The sequence below is a fragment of the Lissotriton vulgaris genome, chromosome 1_1, assembly GCF_964263255.1.
Source record: "Lissotriton vulgaris chromosome 1_1, aLisVul1.2, whole genome shotgun sequence".
NCBI lineage: Eukaryota > Metazoa > Chordata > Amphibia > Caudata > Salamandridae > Lissotriton > Lissotriton vulgaris.
The window spans coordinates 1,325,596,535-1,325,611,687 of record NC_141685.1 but is presented as its reverse complement, the minus strand read 5'-3'; the positions used below and the strand labels follow the sequence as shown (position 1 = coordinate 1,325,611,687).

At 49.3% G+C, this 15,153-nt stretch overlaps 1 protein-coding gene across 1 annotated transcript in view; it reads left to right on the top strand.

The window, feature by feature from the left end:
• The window catches only part of LOC147749094 (retinol dehydrogenase 7-like), a 420,558-nt gene that overhangs the window by 5,286 nt on the left and 400,119 nt on the right, over positions 1-15,153 (top strand). Inside the window, exon 2 of the mRNA XM_086966095.1 lies at positions 1,824-1,978. The gene's annotated coding sequence lies outside the window, so the exon portion shown is untranslated. The remainder of the gene's footprint in view (positions 1-1,823; positions 1,979-15,153) is intronic.

Here is a 15,153-nt window from a genome sequence, read left to right as displayed (position 1 = left end):
TAAAAGGGTTATGCCAGTCTCAGCACTTGGACATAGCAAGTGCCCTGCAGCAAGCACAGAGGCATGCAACCTCTCTGTGTAACAATGAGCAGCTACACTACTAAGTTGCAGCATCCGAGGCCAGTCTTGGAAGACTTCTAACCTGCAGAAATAATTATCCCCAGCCTGCCTTGCTACCGAAACTCGTCTACTGCCAGGAAGCATCTGATGGAGTGCAAAGCTGATGATAGGGTCAGGCTGGACTCGGATGATAGAAGTTCGGCAATCAGTACCAGCTCCACCCAAAACCGTCCCTTTCCAGTTGACTGTTATGTATTTATAAACCAAGACGAATCTTGAAGAGAGCAGACAGTTGGGTGCAGTAAGGCTGGTGCTGAGAAGGACTGATTGCCATGTCAGAGGGCACTTTTTGCCATAGACGAGTGAGTCCAACACTGGGGAAATCTAAACGTTTTGCAACTAAAGGGAAGAAGGTCATGATGCTCTCAGGGGCATGGGCTGACTGTCAGGGTAGTGCAGGAGAGCCCCTGGAATGCACAATCATACATCTATCCGGCTTGCATGTCCTTTACCATGCCTAAAGAGAACTCCAGTCAGGCTGATTGCAGAATTGATCAGCAGTCAAAAGAGACATTGCGCAGTCAGGTCAAGTGGGTCCAACAGTGCCGGGGAGCAGTGGGAAGGACTTAGCACTCTGTGGTGACTGGTAATAGATTAATCTCAGTAGGTTAGTGACCTTCCATTTCAGTGGTTTTCCTGCAGTTTCAAAACCGTTCTAGAGATCGTCATTGCTCAAATGTGTAGAATTTCTCATGTTTATCACTTTACATTGACGTCATTGCTTGGATTTACTTGCAAGAAAGTGTCACAGATTTGGTAATAGAATGTTACTCATAAGTACACTGACTCCATGAGAAAATATCACTCATAAGCAGTGTGGATAATTGGTAGCTATGCTTTTGTAAAATAGTGCCGTTGGCTACTAGCGAGTGAAATCATATCATTATAATTGTCATTTGATTTGATATCTGCATGCATAGTCTGACTACTTTCTCCTGCCTAGTTGCACACAAGAAATTTATTACAGATCAGTGGGTCATAATCAGGAAGTTGCTTTTCAATTAGAAGTGTCTATAGCAGTCACTGTTAAATCAGAAGATTACTTGACACTGATTGCACATCTTGAAATATTAAATGGCACTGGATGAAGCACATATTCGCAAATATACACTGGACAGACACACATTATGCAGCAAACACACTCTTTCATAAATGCTTACTACAACCCTCTTGCTTAAATGTATACATTCATTGATGCAGTCACCGGCGCTTAAAAATGTGTGCATCAGTGCTGTGCACACACTTACATAAGGACATTTACATGTACCTTCCCTCATGTTCACACATACGTTTGCACAACCTAAAGATGTTTTCCTAAAGACAGCACATGTATACACATACATAAACACACAATTTTATTTGTAAACACTTACACAGGCACTCACTGCAATCCATACATACACAAACATTCACATGCACAAGTACATATTTGTTCACATAAATTCACGTTTACACATGTAAATGCACTTGTTTAAACAAACATCCACCTACACACAAAATTGCACACATCCTCATGTTCGCAGCGACCAAGGAAATCGTGTGCACTCATGCACATTGCTTGAAAAACCACCCAAATTTATTATTTTAAATGTTTGTGTTTAATTGTTTTCTGTAAACAGTATTGTACAGGACGCATATTTCCTGGAAACATTACATGAATGCAATGTAATTGTTGGTAACAATTCTTCTTTTATATCCTTTAGCACTTGAAAAATAGGAGTTAAGACTGGTCATAAGATAATCACATTCAAGATCAGTTCTGGGAGACATCAAAAGAGAACACATAGTTGCTTGGGCCCCGCTGCAACAGGACCTGAACCTAAACTCAGCCTCCTGGTCCTTGACCCCAAGCCACAAGGTATGACATGCTTCTCTATTTAGTGCAGAGATACACATTCAGCTGTATATTGCTGGCAACTGTATCGTCAAATGAGGAAGAGTATGAACAGTGAGCAGGATATATAAAATCTCTTGAATGTGGTGTGACAGTGAGACTGCTGCTGCTGATCGGCTAGCACTGTCTGTAGGGCGTAATTATAGCCTATTTTTTGTTTGTAAAATAGCTCAGTTCAGACATTTGGAGAATCTAGAAATAGTCTAACTGTAATGTTAACCTCTTGCTTGGAAAAATGTAAATTAATTTTGCTGTGCTTGGTACAGATGGGTACTGGATATATCAGAGATATGCCTGGAACTCATTAAAAGTGTATTTCTGAATGAGAGACTTATGCTTTTTAAGACAAGTTTCAATAATTTCTGTATTATTTGCCATCAGAAGTCAAGTCCAAAAGTAAAGTACATTGTTTTAGTTTTACTTTAAACTTATAGTTATTTTTTCCTTATAATAGTAATTCAAGGGCCCCATAATTGGAATACACCCTCTAAATCTAGGTAGATCACTGAATAGACATGCTTAAGCCTTTCAATCGTCATTGGTGATGTGCATGCAATGGCACCTAGCCTCAAAGCTTACACCATATTTTAATTTTTAACAGGCACCCGGAAGGAATTCTGTAAATAGCTACAGGGCTATACTTGTTGGGGGAAAGCTGTACACTCTGCTGCAGTTGCGTTCCTGTCAGAATGAAGATGGACGATTAATTGCTGTTACTTGCGTGGGCATGACAGTTCATATTATTGTTTATTTAGTATTTTGCATAAAGAAATTGTGACTTAATTCGAAGTCATATTTAAAAACAGGCTAGGTTTTCTATTTCCAGTTTGAGCTACAGCTGGAAACAGTGAACACAGTTGGCAGTTTACCCATAAACCCATTTGTGGGCTTGAGACATGCAGATAAACTGCAAGTGAAAATGTTATGAGCTGATAAACCTGAAATTAAAATGGAACAGTCTGCAAAAGATAAGGGGAAGGGTTACACACATCAGTTTACCAGAACGTGGTATGATAGGATGGAATGGACTACTGATAGTTCTTCTAAAAAGACTTTTTTCTGCTTCCCTTGCTTACTCTTTGGGAGTGAAGTTACCTAGACGAAAACAGAAGTTACTTACCTAAACCATCTGGCAGAAAAAGAAAAAAACGATATTCCTGTAAATCCCATTTGACAAATATGTTGAAATGATCTCTATTAGGAAAATCGGACATTGTACAGCAATTGAATGAAGCATACCATGTGGGAGTAAGAAAACATAATGCAGGAGTGGATAGAAACTGATACATTTTAGAAATTGATTGATTTTATTTGTTTTTGTGGTGCTTTTGAATTTTTATTACAAGGCCATGCTGAAACGGAAGACTCTCTAAATCTAGGCTTGTTCAGGGGGCTAGTTGATTTGGTCTTCAGCATTGACAGTGCTATAGAAACACAATTAAAAGGTAAACAGCCTTTACACCGCGGTCAAACACCGCGGTGCCATTACGACGCATCTTTTACAACGCAAGTCATTACCACGACTTGCGCTGAGGGCACTCTAGACTAAGGAATAGTAGATTTACTATTCCAACACGCTCCCTACTGTACGTAGGCTGGAGTTGGAATAGTAAATCTTACTATTCCTAAGTCCAGCACACTACAGCGCAAGTCGTGGTAACGACTTGCGTTGTAAAAGATGCGTTGTGATGTACCGCGATCTTTTGGATCGCGTTGTAACATTATACAACCCAATTAAAAGCTACTACAGTGTTTAAAGGCACTTCTAAAACTATTCACACTGAATTGCTAGACTGTATGCTGGAAATAATAATATAATAGACAGCTAAGTCTGTGCCATGCAGGAACTGGGGGTGCATCATAAAGGGGGGCACACCATGTGCCCCCCTGCATGCATCCCCTTGGCTCCGAGGCAAAAGGGATCCCTGTAGGGCTCCCTTAGTTTCCTCGTGCTACACTTTTCATGGTGGGCTCACCGCCATGAAACCTGTTGCGGTGAGGAAACTTGTAATATGCTTGTTGTGGCCCCAGCGTCACCACCAGCATATTGTGGGCCTCAGACCACCTCATCACCGCCAAGGGATCACAGATCCCCGGCGGTTGCATTGGTCCAAGGGTGGTCCGACCGCCAAACTCATAATAAGGCTATCGGACTGCAGGTGCACACCGCCACTGCTGCGCAACTCCGGGGTTGGCAGTCCACTGACCACCAAACTTGGAATCATCCTCTAAGACATGTGGCTGCATTTGCGGCTCGCCTCAGCATGCGCCAGGAATACAGTGCACGGACCAGATTTTACGGTGTTCAATATTCTTTTATTCGCTTGTCGGCTTCATAATATATATAATATCGCTCCAAAAGTTGTCCACCTTTAAGTAGCACACTACCACCAGATTGATTTATGTGTAGGTAAGGACGGGGATCCGCTTGTAGATGCCGCTCTGTAATGGATTTGCCTGACGCGTTTCGAAGCTCCATATGCTTCTCTTCGGAGGCTTTAACGGAAGCGGTGTGCGCAATCGCTGACCCACTTCACCATTTTCCATATGACACACCCACCAATGGGAGGCTCAGATGAGACTGTGTATTATGGGAAGTGTAGTGCGGAGAGCACACAATCAAGTCCTGTATGGACCCTGCAAGTGGGCCCGTCCTCGATCCTGTATACGGCTGCTGTTTCACTTTCGTGACCCCCAAGAATTACGGGGTGGTGCATACTGTACTTCAGCCCATATATGAATAACAACTGGATTGCGCTAACAGCGCCATATGGGCCATACTTCAGGCTATTGCTGACTGAGAATTGATATGACATATACATATACCACTCATCTTCTGGTGAGCATAGTTAACATCATCAATCACATCGCTGCTCCCTGTTGGGGAACGGTTATTGAACACCTAATACCACTGATCTCTCGGTTTTGTCACTATAGATTAAGGTTCGATCTGTCCGTGATACACAGACACACTATTTGCCACCAATTCCATAAGGTTCGATATTACTGATCGAGGTGCGTGCTGCACCCCGACTCGCCTCTATGGAAATACTACCCCACATCACACGGTATCGCTGTAGGCGGCATAGCGACATTGAGTTTCGTGCGCATACGTGAGGATTCACTCTCTTGCTTGCACCACGCATGCGCCGCCAGCGACATTTCGTCACAGATTCCAGTGCGCATGCGTTTAGAATCAGTCTCCTCATTGTACCACGCATGCGCTATGCGCTAGAGCGTACTTGACTTGTGCATGCGCTCTTTTGTTCACTACTTCTATTAATGAAGAAACTGGTATCTTGCACGACACACGTGTGATACCAATTACTCAATTAGCATTTGAATAAAAGGACGCGCTGACTACCTGTCTGTTACCTCCACTCCCACTCGGAAGCCGGCGAGAGGTACCGACGGACAGGTAGGCTCCTGCAGACCCCTTACAAACCTGTTGCTTAGCCACTACAAGCGCGAACCTTTGCTCGATCTATACCTGTTGGCCTTGATATCGACTTAACTGGGGCCACCATACCCAACTTTTCTGCTAGACTGGCTCTTTGCGTAAATCACTCGATCTGGACTAGCATTGCTTTGACCGTCGGTCTGGTGGGGAGATGTCGATCTCTGGAAACAACTAAGCTTAGTTATAATACTTGGAAGTAAATAAGCAACATAGCTATTTACCGCATTCTAGTTGTGTTTGCGGTAGTTTACATATTCATTAAATCTATATCTTCCATTCTAACAGAGCGGGGCCTCATTTCGTCCCGAGTGAGTGCCGGGTCAGGTGAGGTTATTTCCCACATAACGCTGGGTGAGTAGAAAACCTTTATAACACTTCATGAATTTTTTTTTCAAAAATAACTTTTTTTCACTTGAACCAGGAGGACATTAGCCCCCTGTGAAGCGAGGTTACTATTTGCTCCTTGTATGTATGTGTTGTTTGTTCTGTTTTCTCTGTCACTCAGGGATCGTAGTGGACACTCTCTTGACATCATATATTTTTTGTGCACTATCTTTCTGTCTTTTAGGAAAAGGACGAGTCATTTAATTTTCCACCGGTTTACATTGGGGATCCAAGTTCCTGGTAGGAGTATTTTGATTCAATACTGTATAACTTTTGCACATGACCACTTACTCTGCAGTCGCTATTACATCACGGTCCTGAAGAAAGCTGGACACTTCATTCCGAACAGCTGAAACATGTTTACCACACTGCACCGCGCCACCGCATAGTTATATTTGCAAACTATTAAGGCGTGCTTTTAATCTTGACACTAGAACAGTGCCTAATAAACATATTTTCTGCTCTGGTAGTCAATTTTAGTTTCACTTTTTCACTCACTTTTCATTTAGCACTGCACATCATCAGCACCACTTGAAATACACCGTGGCTAGAAGGTTACCTCGGTAATCCATCTCTGCACCATCAACAGATGGGTTGGGCGAGATTTGGATCCACCATCCGTATCCCACGTGATGAGATTCCGCCACCATGGTGGGCTGATGGGAGTTTTATCAGCCTAGTGTAATTTCTTGTTTCTGGTCTATGATCTTTGTTTGTACTTATTTTGTGAACAGCACACATCTCTCCATGACCAGGCATCTCTTGTTAATTTTTGTTATAGAATGGGTTGCCAGGTGTTAGAACCGGGACCCTGGCCGGCCAAGACTCGCGTCGAGGTCAGTCAGGGATCGCCATTTCTAAGTGTCAGGGCAAGGGAGTTACACGCCAAGATAACCCCTCACTCGCCCTCTAGGTAACGTGGTGCGAGCAGTCAAGGCTAAACTTGGAGGCGATGTAAGTTAAGTATTTGCGCACGCACCCCAGCAACAACAACCAAGGCCCACCACAAAGAAACACTCCACACAAGGTTATATGAAAATAGCCTTTGTATTATAATAAATATACATCAGATAAAACACACATCTTGTTACACTGTGCCAACAGGCACGGGCGGAATTTACAAGGGATATTTGTACAGGACAGGGCCACTTGAACCACTGTCCAGGGTATCAACACTTTTAGCAGCAATACCTTCAGTAATAAAGCAATACTTTCAGTAATAGCACTTTAGCAATACCTTCAGTAATAAAGCAATACTTTCAGTAATAGCACTTTAGCAATACCTTCAGTAATAAAGCAATACTTTCAGTAATAGCACTTTAGCAATACCTTCAGTAATAAAGCAATACTTTCAGTAATAGCACTCAACCAGTAATCACTGGTAACAGGACTTCACTAGCACCACCTGTACTAGGGAGAAAACAACCACCTACACGTCACACTACCTGTAGGGGTGTAAAAGCAAAACACATGATGCCGTAACATTCAGAGGTGTAAAGGCACATGACGCATAAACAATACATTCAGAGGTGCAGAATCAATAACAATTTCCCCAAACTCACAAGTCACCACCTGTGACTGTCCCGGTGTCCCAATGTCAGGGCCTAAACGTGGCAGTTGCCCACAAAGTGCTGGGCAACTGGAGCAGGGAAAGTTAGGGCAACGTTGGAGCCTCTCTGGGCTCAAAGAACCACCACTGTGGCACTGGTGAGCCTCTCTTAGGCTCTCTCACCAGTAAGGGGGGGCTGCTGAGCCTATCAGGGCTCCAGCAACGAACAGGTGCAGCCTCGCTGGGCTGGGGGGTCCCTCGCTCTGGGGACCCGGATTACAGACAAATGCTCCTCAAGAGCCTCGCAGGCTCACGGACGAAATGCCCCTCAGAGCCTCTCTGGGCTCGTAGTTAATGTACTCGCGAGCCTCTCTGGCTCGCCAAAGAAGAAATGCGCCGGTCGTTGGAGCCTCTCCTAGGCTCGGGTTGGAGTCCCCCTCTTGGGGACTCGGATCGCTCAACAATGCCCCCTAAGAGCCTCTCTGGCTCTTCATCACTACAGGCGCGAGGTCGGGCTACAGAGAGGGGGCGGGGCGGACACCGGCAATGTGTCCCGACGCTCCCCCCCTCCTCTGCAGGCACCTGCACTCACCGGGTTCGCGCTGGGCTTTCCAGCGACGGCGGGTCTCTCCCGCTGGTCCCGGGGCTCTCCTCTCCTCTCGGGGAGCCTCGGCAGGCTCTCTCGCGGCTCGGCGGAGAAGGCGGGACTTCCGGGTTGACTCTCCCGGGCCGCGCGGTGATTGGACAGCCGTCCCTTCACTTCCAGGTCGCCGCGGGCAGCGCGGCGGCTCGCTTTAGGCAGGCAGGCAGGCTCCCAGATGATCCGAGGAGTGGGCTCCCTCGTAGATCAATCAAAACCGGGCACAACAACGCGGCAATGAGCGGGGTGGCACCCGCGCCGCCAAACCACCACACGGGGCGGACAAAATACAGCGCTCACGGCGCTCGGGCAAAATCCAGCGTTTTCAAGCGCTAGGCAGGCGATCTCAGCGCTCCCAGCGCTGAAGGGCAGAGAGCAGCGCTCTCAGGCTGAAGGCAACAAAGTCCTCAGTGCTCCCCAGCACTGGAGGACAGGACAGGGCTCCAGCAGGGCTGGAGGCAGGCAGGGGGGGCAAGGCTGGGCCAGAGCCAGCACACTGGGTCTCCAGGCAGGGAGACTCCCCAAGTGGCGGTCCTTCTGGCCCCAGCAGCGGCAAAAGCCCCCTCTGGCAGGATTCAAAAGTAGAACATCTTCAGTGGGGACACAGCCCCTTCTTATACTGACAAATCCTTTGTTTCAGGGTGCAGGGTGGGGGGAAAACCAGTCGCAGCTGGTTCTGGAGCACTCTTGTTGGCCCAACCACCCATTCCTTTCACTGGGGAGGCTAGGGTCATTAGACACACCACAGGGGGGCGGAGCCAGCATTGTGTGGGGAAAACCCAGCCCATCCAGGACCCAGGTACACTCCTCCCACACATCACTCATGCTAATCTCCCACTCACCACCGGGCAGACCCATCCAGACTTCCTGGAGCCTGGCATGCCAGCCAGCTCCAGCCAATCACGCTCCAGCACCCTCACTGCACACATATCTCAATGTCCAGAAGTAGCACTTCCCAACTAGACACACACATGCCGCAGACACCATCTTGCAGCATTCACTCTCACGAGTTTAAGCATACCAAACTCGAGCCTGCACTCCCCACGCATCAGGAACTACTAGGGACACACACATTCCCCATGCATTCCTATGGGAGGGCAGGCCAGCCATGCTACACGCACGCACTTTCACTCTGGGACCCAGGGGAAAGTGCGCAGAGACCCAAAAATCACTGACACAGGGTCACAAATAAGACAAAAAGTCTAGGGGTAAACCTGCCCTGCGGGCCAAGTCCAACACAACCCCCTTCCAGCCAAAACGCAGGGGAGAACAATCACCACCGTGATGGACTTCCCTGCTTGGGGCGATAGAACACGGACGCAGGCCCGCCACTGCCGGGACACTCTCCTGTTCTATGCCACGGTGAACCCCTAGGGTTCCTTCTAAAGCTCCTGTAAGGACCAACTGGGCTACCCCACTGGTACTCCTCAGCTGTCCGCGGCCAGGACCCGGCCCTGGGCCACCCAGGTGCCACCGGTCCTTGCCAATTCGCAGAGCGGGGGGTAGTAACCCCTGGCACATAGTGTCCATTCTCCACTCTCCCTGTCTGCAAGACAGGGCTAGACTGCCACTGGTTCACCAGCCTTTGGTCTGCAACCTCAGGCGGACCAGGAGTCTCAGGGAAGGCTCTCCTCCCCTTACCTCTTCTTCCAGGGTTCCTCCTCCTCCTCCTCCTGCGAGGGGTACCCTTACAACGCCACTCCAACCCAGGGTTTAACCCCTCAGGTTGCACCGGGGTCAGAGGTGGGCTCTCCCACCCTCTGCACCCCCTTCCAGAGGTCTGCCCTCTCCCAACTGGAGAAGTTCCCCCGGAAGAACCGGTCAGGACACTGGTTACAGTCGTCCTACCCTTCAGGTCAGGCCGAACCTGAACCTGGCCTCCCAACCTCCGGTCTAAAACCTTTGGTGGAATAATTGCCTGGCACTCCAGGACTTCTGGGGATTCACACGCAATCCCCCTGAGGCTGACACATGACCCATGTGTCGTGTGACGGTCTGTCTGGCGCAGATCTCCCGCCTCCTGTCCACCTGACAGTGCGCAAAGATCCCCCAGACCAGAAGTGGCGCCACCCGGGTCCACCCAAGAAGATCTAGCCCAACTGGCTAGTCTCTGGTCCACTGGTGCATCCACTGGGAAACTCATCCCCCAATCACTCCTCGCTTCGGACTTCTGTGCCCTCCCAACTGGAGCGACACTGGAACCCCCGGAGCTCTAGTTACAGACGCTCCAGGTTCCCTAGACACTAGGAGATCCTCCTCAAGTGTACTAACAGGACAGCCTAGGTCCCTAACCTGGTGTTCCCTCAAGAAACCACCCAAGTTCTGAGACAGGGCTTTGGGCCTCTGGGTGCTCTCAGCCACCCCCTGACTCCTGCTCCACTGAGCCAGGCAGTCAGCCCCTTCACCCTTCTCACTATACTGGGACCTAGTTGGGCTACACTGAGCCTCTTCCACCACGCTGGGCTGGAAGCTCCCTGTACCACTGCTGTTGGACTCACTTTCTAGTGACTCTACAGAACCTCTGGCGCTCTCCCAGTGCTCTGCTTCCCTTGCAAGGGTCCAAGGACTAAAACTCTTCAACTTCAGCAGGTGCTGACGCAACTCTGGACAGACAACACTGAGCAACTGCTCCTTGAGGAACATATTTACCACATTGTCCACCTGATCATCCACCTCATCGGTCAAGTTAGCCTTCAGCCAGTCCCACATTGCATCTGAACAGTCATCCACAAAATACTTCCATTCCTGGTGAGGTGGTTTTCTAAGGTTCCTAAACCTCAACCTATTCTCCTCCTCTGGAGAAACAGGAACCATACCCTGGGAACTGGGAGTGGGACTGTCAACACCAACACTTAAAAAGCTGCCACCACTGGACTCCACCCTCCCTGGGGGATCCAGAAAATTATGACTGCGGTCAGGGGATAACCTACACTCTAGGGCTATCTTCTCCCTGGCCAAGGCCCTCTCAGCCTCTGCAGTCCGCTCATTCACACCCAGCTGCGCCATCTTCCAGGCATGCTCTAACCTGAGCTTCTCTATGGCCAGCTGGTGCTCCCTCTCCTCTCTCCTATCCACCCACTCCTCTGGGGACAGGGAAAGGGATGGGGTGCTACATCTGACACTGGACCCAGCAAGGGACTCCCTATCTAGGGGGTACTCGCTCTCTGCTGGCGCCCATCCACTGTCAAACTCACTCTCCACATCAGACTCTTCAGGGTTCCCCTCAGACCCACCACCCTCATGGTGTGCGGTCCGGGCCCTCTCCCTCTCACTGTGCTCACGCTCCCAGTCACTCTTTTGCCACAGGATCATGTTATCCCTAAGCTTGGACTGGGTGTCTGACTCACTCACTGGGATGTCTCTCTCCTTACATAACCATACCAACTCATGCACACTGTACTTAAACAGGCCACAAAGGTTAAAAGGAGATTCCATCTTGACAGGATGCTCACAAACACGTGCAACACAAGGGAACTAGCAATCTGAAGTAGAAGTACACAATTCCAAAATTTCCACTCTCCTTAAAAAAGAACTCACTCATGCGTCCAGGGAAATACACCATTCATCCACACACACCCTCCCCTCGGATCGGTAAGGCAGTTTCTACCACCCCTGACTTCTCAACCTGACCACATGTGACACAGGTACCAAACTCTGGAAGCAGGGCGGGGGACAAATGTACTGAACACAATTATCAAATGACACTCTTCAGGAGAAGCAATAATGGAACTTCACCAAAAACACAATAATCCCCAAAAATGTGGTCATCTAAAATGCAGAGCTTTGTAGTGGCCAGTTGCCACTGTGGTACAACGCAAACACAAATCCTTATCCTCACCGCTTGCCGCCAATGTTAGAACCGGGACCCTGGCCGGCCAAGACTCGCGTCGAGGTCAGTCAGGGATCGCCATTTCTAAGTGTCAGGGCAAGGGAGTTACACGCCAAGATAACCCCTCACTCGCCCTCTAGGTAACGTGGCGCGAGCAGTCAAGGCTAAACTTGGAGGCGATGTAAGTTAAGTATTTGCGCACGCACCCCAGCAACAACAACCAAGGCCCACCACAAAGAAACACTCCACACAAGGTTATATGAAAATAGCCTTTGTATTATAATAAATATACATCAGATAAAACACACATCTTGTTACACTGTGCCAACAGGCACGGGCGGAATTTACAAGGGATATTTGTACAGGACAGGGCCACTTGAACCACTGTCCAGGGTATCAACACTTTTAGCAGCAATACCTTCAGTAATAAAGCAATACTTTCAGTAATAGCACTTTAGCAATACCTTCAGTAATAAAGCAATACTTTCAGTAATAGCACTTTAGCAATACCTTCAGTAATAAAGCAATACTTTCAGTAATAGCACTTTAGCAATACCTTCAGTAATAAAGCAATACTTTCAGTAATAGCACTTAACCAGTAATCACTGGTAACAGGACCTCACTAGCACCACCTGTACTAGGGAGAAAACAACCACCTACACGTCACACTACCTGTAGGGGTGTAAAAGCAAAACACATGATGCCGTAACATTCAGAGGTGTAAAGGCACATGACGCATAAACAATACATTCAGAGGTGCAGAATCAATAACAATTTCCCCAAACTCACAAGTCACCACCTGTGACTGTCCCGGTGTCCCAATGTCAGGGCCTAAACGTGGCAGTTGCCCACAAAGTGCTGGGCAACTGGAGCAGGGAAAGTTAGGGCAACGTTGGAGCCTCTCTGGGCTCAAAGAACCACCACTGTGGCACTGGTGAGCCTCTCTTAGGCTCTCTCACCAGTAAGGGGGGGCTGCTGAGCCTATCAGGGCTCCAGCAACGAACAGGTGCAGCCTCGCTGGGCTGGGGGGTCCCTCGCTCTGGGGACCCAGATTACAGACAAATGCTCCTCAAGAGCCTCGCAGGCTCATGGACGAAATGCCCCTCAGAGCCTCTCTGGGCTCGTAGTTAATGTACTCGCGAGCCTCTCTGGCTCGCCAAACAAGAAATGCGCCGGTCGTTGGAGCCTCTCTTAGGCTCGGGTTGGAGTCCCCCTCTTGGGGACTCGGATCGCTCAACAATGCCCCCTAAGAGCCTCTCTGGCTCTTCATCACTACAGGCGCGAGGTCGCGCTACAGAGAGGGGGCGGGGCGGACACCGGCAATGTGTCCCGACGCTCCCCCCCTCCTCTGCAGGCACCTGCACTCACCGGGTTCGCGCTGGGCTTTCCAGCGACGGCGGGTCTCTCCCGCTGGTCCCGGGGCTCTCCTCTCCTCTCGGGGAGCCTCGGCAGGCTCTCTCGCGGCTCGGCGGAGAAGGCGGGACTTCCGGGTTGACTCTCCCGGGCCGCGCGGTGATTGGACGGCCGTCCCTTCACTTCCGGGTGCCCGCGGCGGCTCGCTTTAGGCAGGCAGGCGGGCTCCCAGATGATCCGAGGAGTGGGCTCCCTCGTAGATCAATCAAAACCGGGCACAACAACGCGGCAATGAGCGGGGTGGCACCCGCGCCGCCAAACCACCACACGGGGCGGACAAAATACAGCGCTCACGGCGCTCGGGCAAAATCCAGCGTTTTCAAGCGCTAGGCAGGCGATCTCAGCGCTCCCAGCGCTGAAGGGCAGAGAGCAGCGCTCTCAGGCTGAAGGCAACAAAGTCCTCAGTGCTCCCCAGCACTGGAGGACAGGGCAGGGCTCCAGCAGGGCTGGAGGCAGGCAGGGGGGGCAAGGCTGGGCCAGAGCCAGCACACTGGGTCTCCAGGCAGGGAGACTCCCCAAGTGGCGGTCCTTCTGGCCCCAGCAGCGGCAAAAGCCCCCTCTGGCAGGATTCAAAAGTAGAACATCTTCAGTGGGGACACAGCCCCTTCTTATACTGACAAATCCTTTGTTTCAGGGTGCAGGGTGGGGGGAAAACCAGTCGCAGCTGGTTCTGGAGCACTCTTGATGGCCCAACCACCCATTCCTTTCACTGGGGAGGCTAGGGTCATTAGACACACCACAGGGGGGCGGAGCCAGCATTGTGTGGGGAAAACCCAGCCCATCCAGGACCCAGGTACACTCCTCCCACACATCACTCATGCTAATCTCCCACTCACCACCGGGCAGACCCATCCAGACTTCCTGGAGCCTGGCATGCCAGCCAGCTCCAGCCAATCACGCTCCAGCACCCTCACTGCACACATATCTCAATGTCCAGAAGTAGCACTTCCCAACTAGACACACACATGCCGCAGACACCATCTTGCAGCATTCACTCTCACGAGTTTAAGCATACCAAACTCGAGCCTGCACTCCCCACGCATCAGGAACTACTAGGGACACACACATTCCCCATGCATTCCTATGGGAGGGCAGGCCAGCCATGCTACACGCACGCACTTTCACTCTGGGACCCAGGGGAAAGTGCGCAGAGACCCAAAAATCACTGACACAGGGTCACAAATAAGGCAAAAAGTCTAGGGGTGAACCTGCCCTGCGGGCCAAGTCCAACACCAGGTGTCGAGGTCGGTAAACTAACCCATATAGACCCCCCTATCTCTTCGTGTTTATAGGCTTTCTTTCCTCTTCATATGTTTGTCCCTCCCCTGCAGCATAGCTTCTTTACCATCCTTGGAACTAGATGACTATTATCCTTGTATGGCTCCCCATCAAGGAAATACTTTTTCATTCACCACTCCATGGAAGTGGATGCATTTCTTGTTTTTTCTCTAATTTTCTGCTTCCCAGCTCACAGTCTGTTCTCAATGGCTAGGCTTTTTTCTCTTCTTTCCTTCTTTCATTGAAACATCCCAGTCGTTCTGCGCAAGTTACTCATCAGTGTTTACTTACCCCCACTGTCTCCACAGCCTGTTATATGTTTTGCTATGGCCTGGCAGATGCCACTTGCTGTTGAGCAACTTTTATCTTAACAAAAATAAGTTTTTTGGGCACTTCTTGTATCTGTAAATTTACCATCCCAAAATGGGTGTTTCTCATTTTGGAATGGTAAATTATTCAAAATGACTGCCACATCATGGTGCATGCGTTAGGACACTGGTGCGTGATTACATATTTATGCATGCATGATGATGCATGCGCAACTATACATCACCACATTTTTATCTCTTTTCGCCGCTGCTGAGAG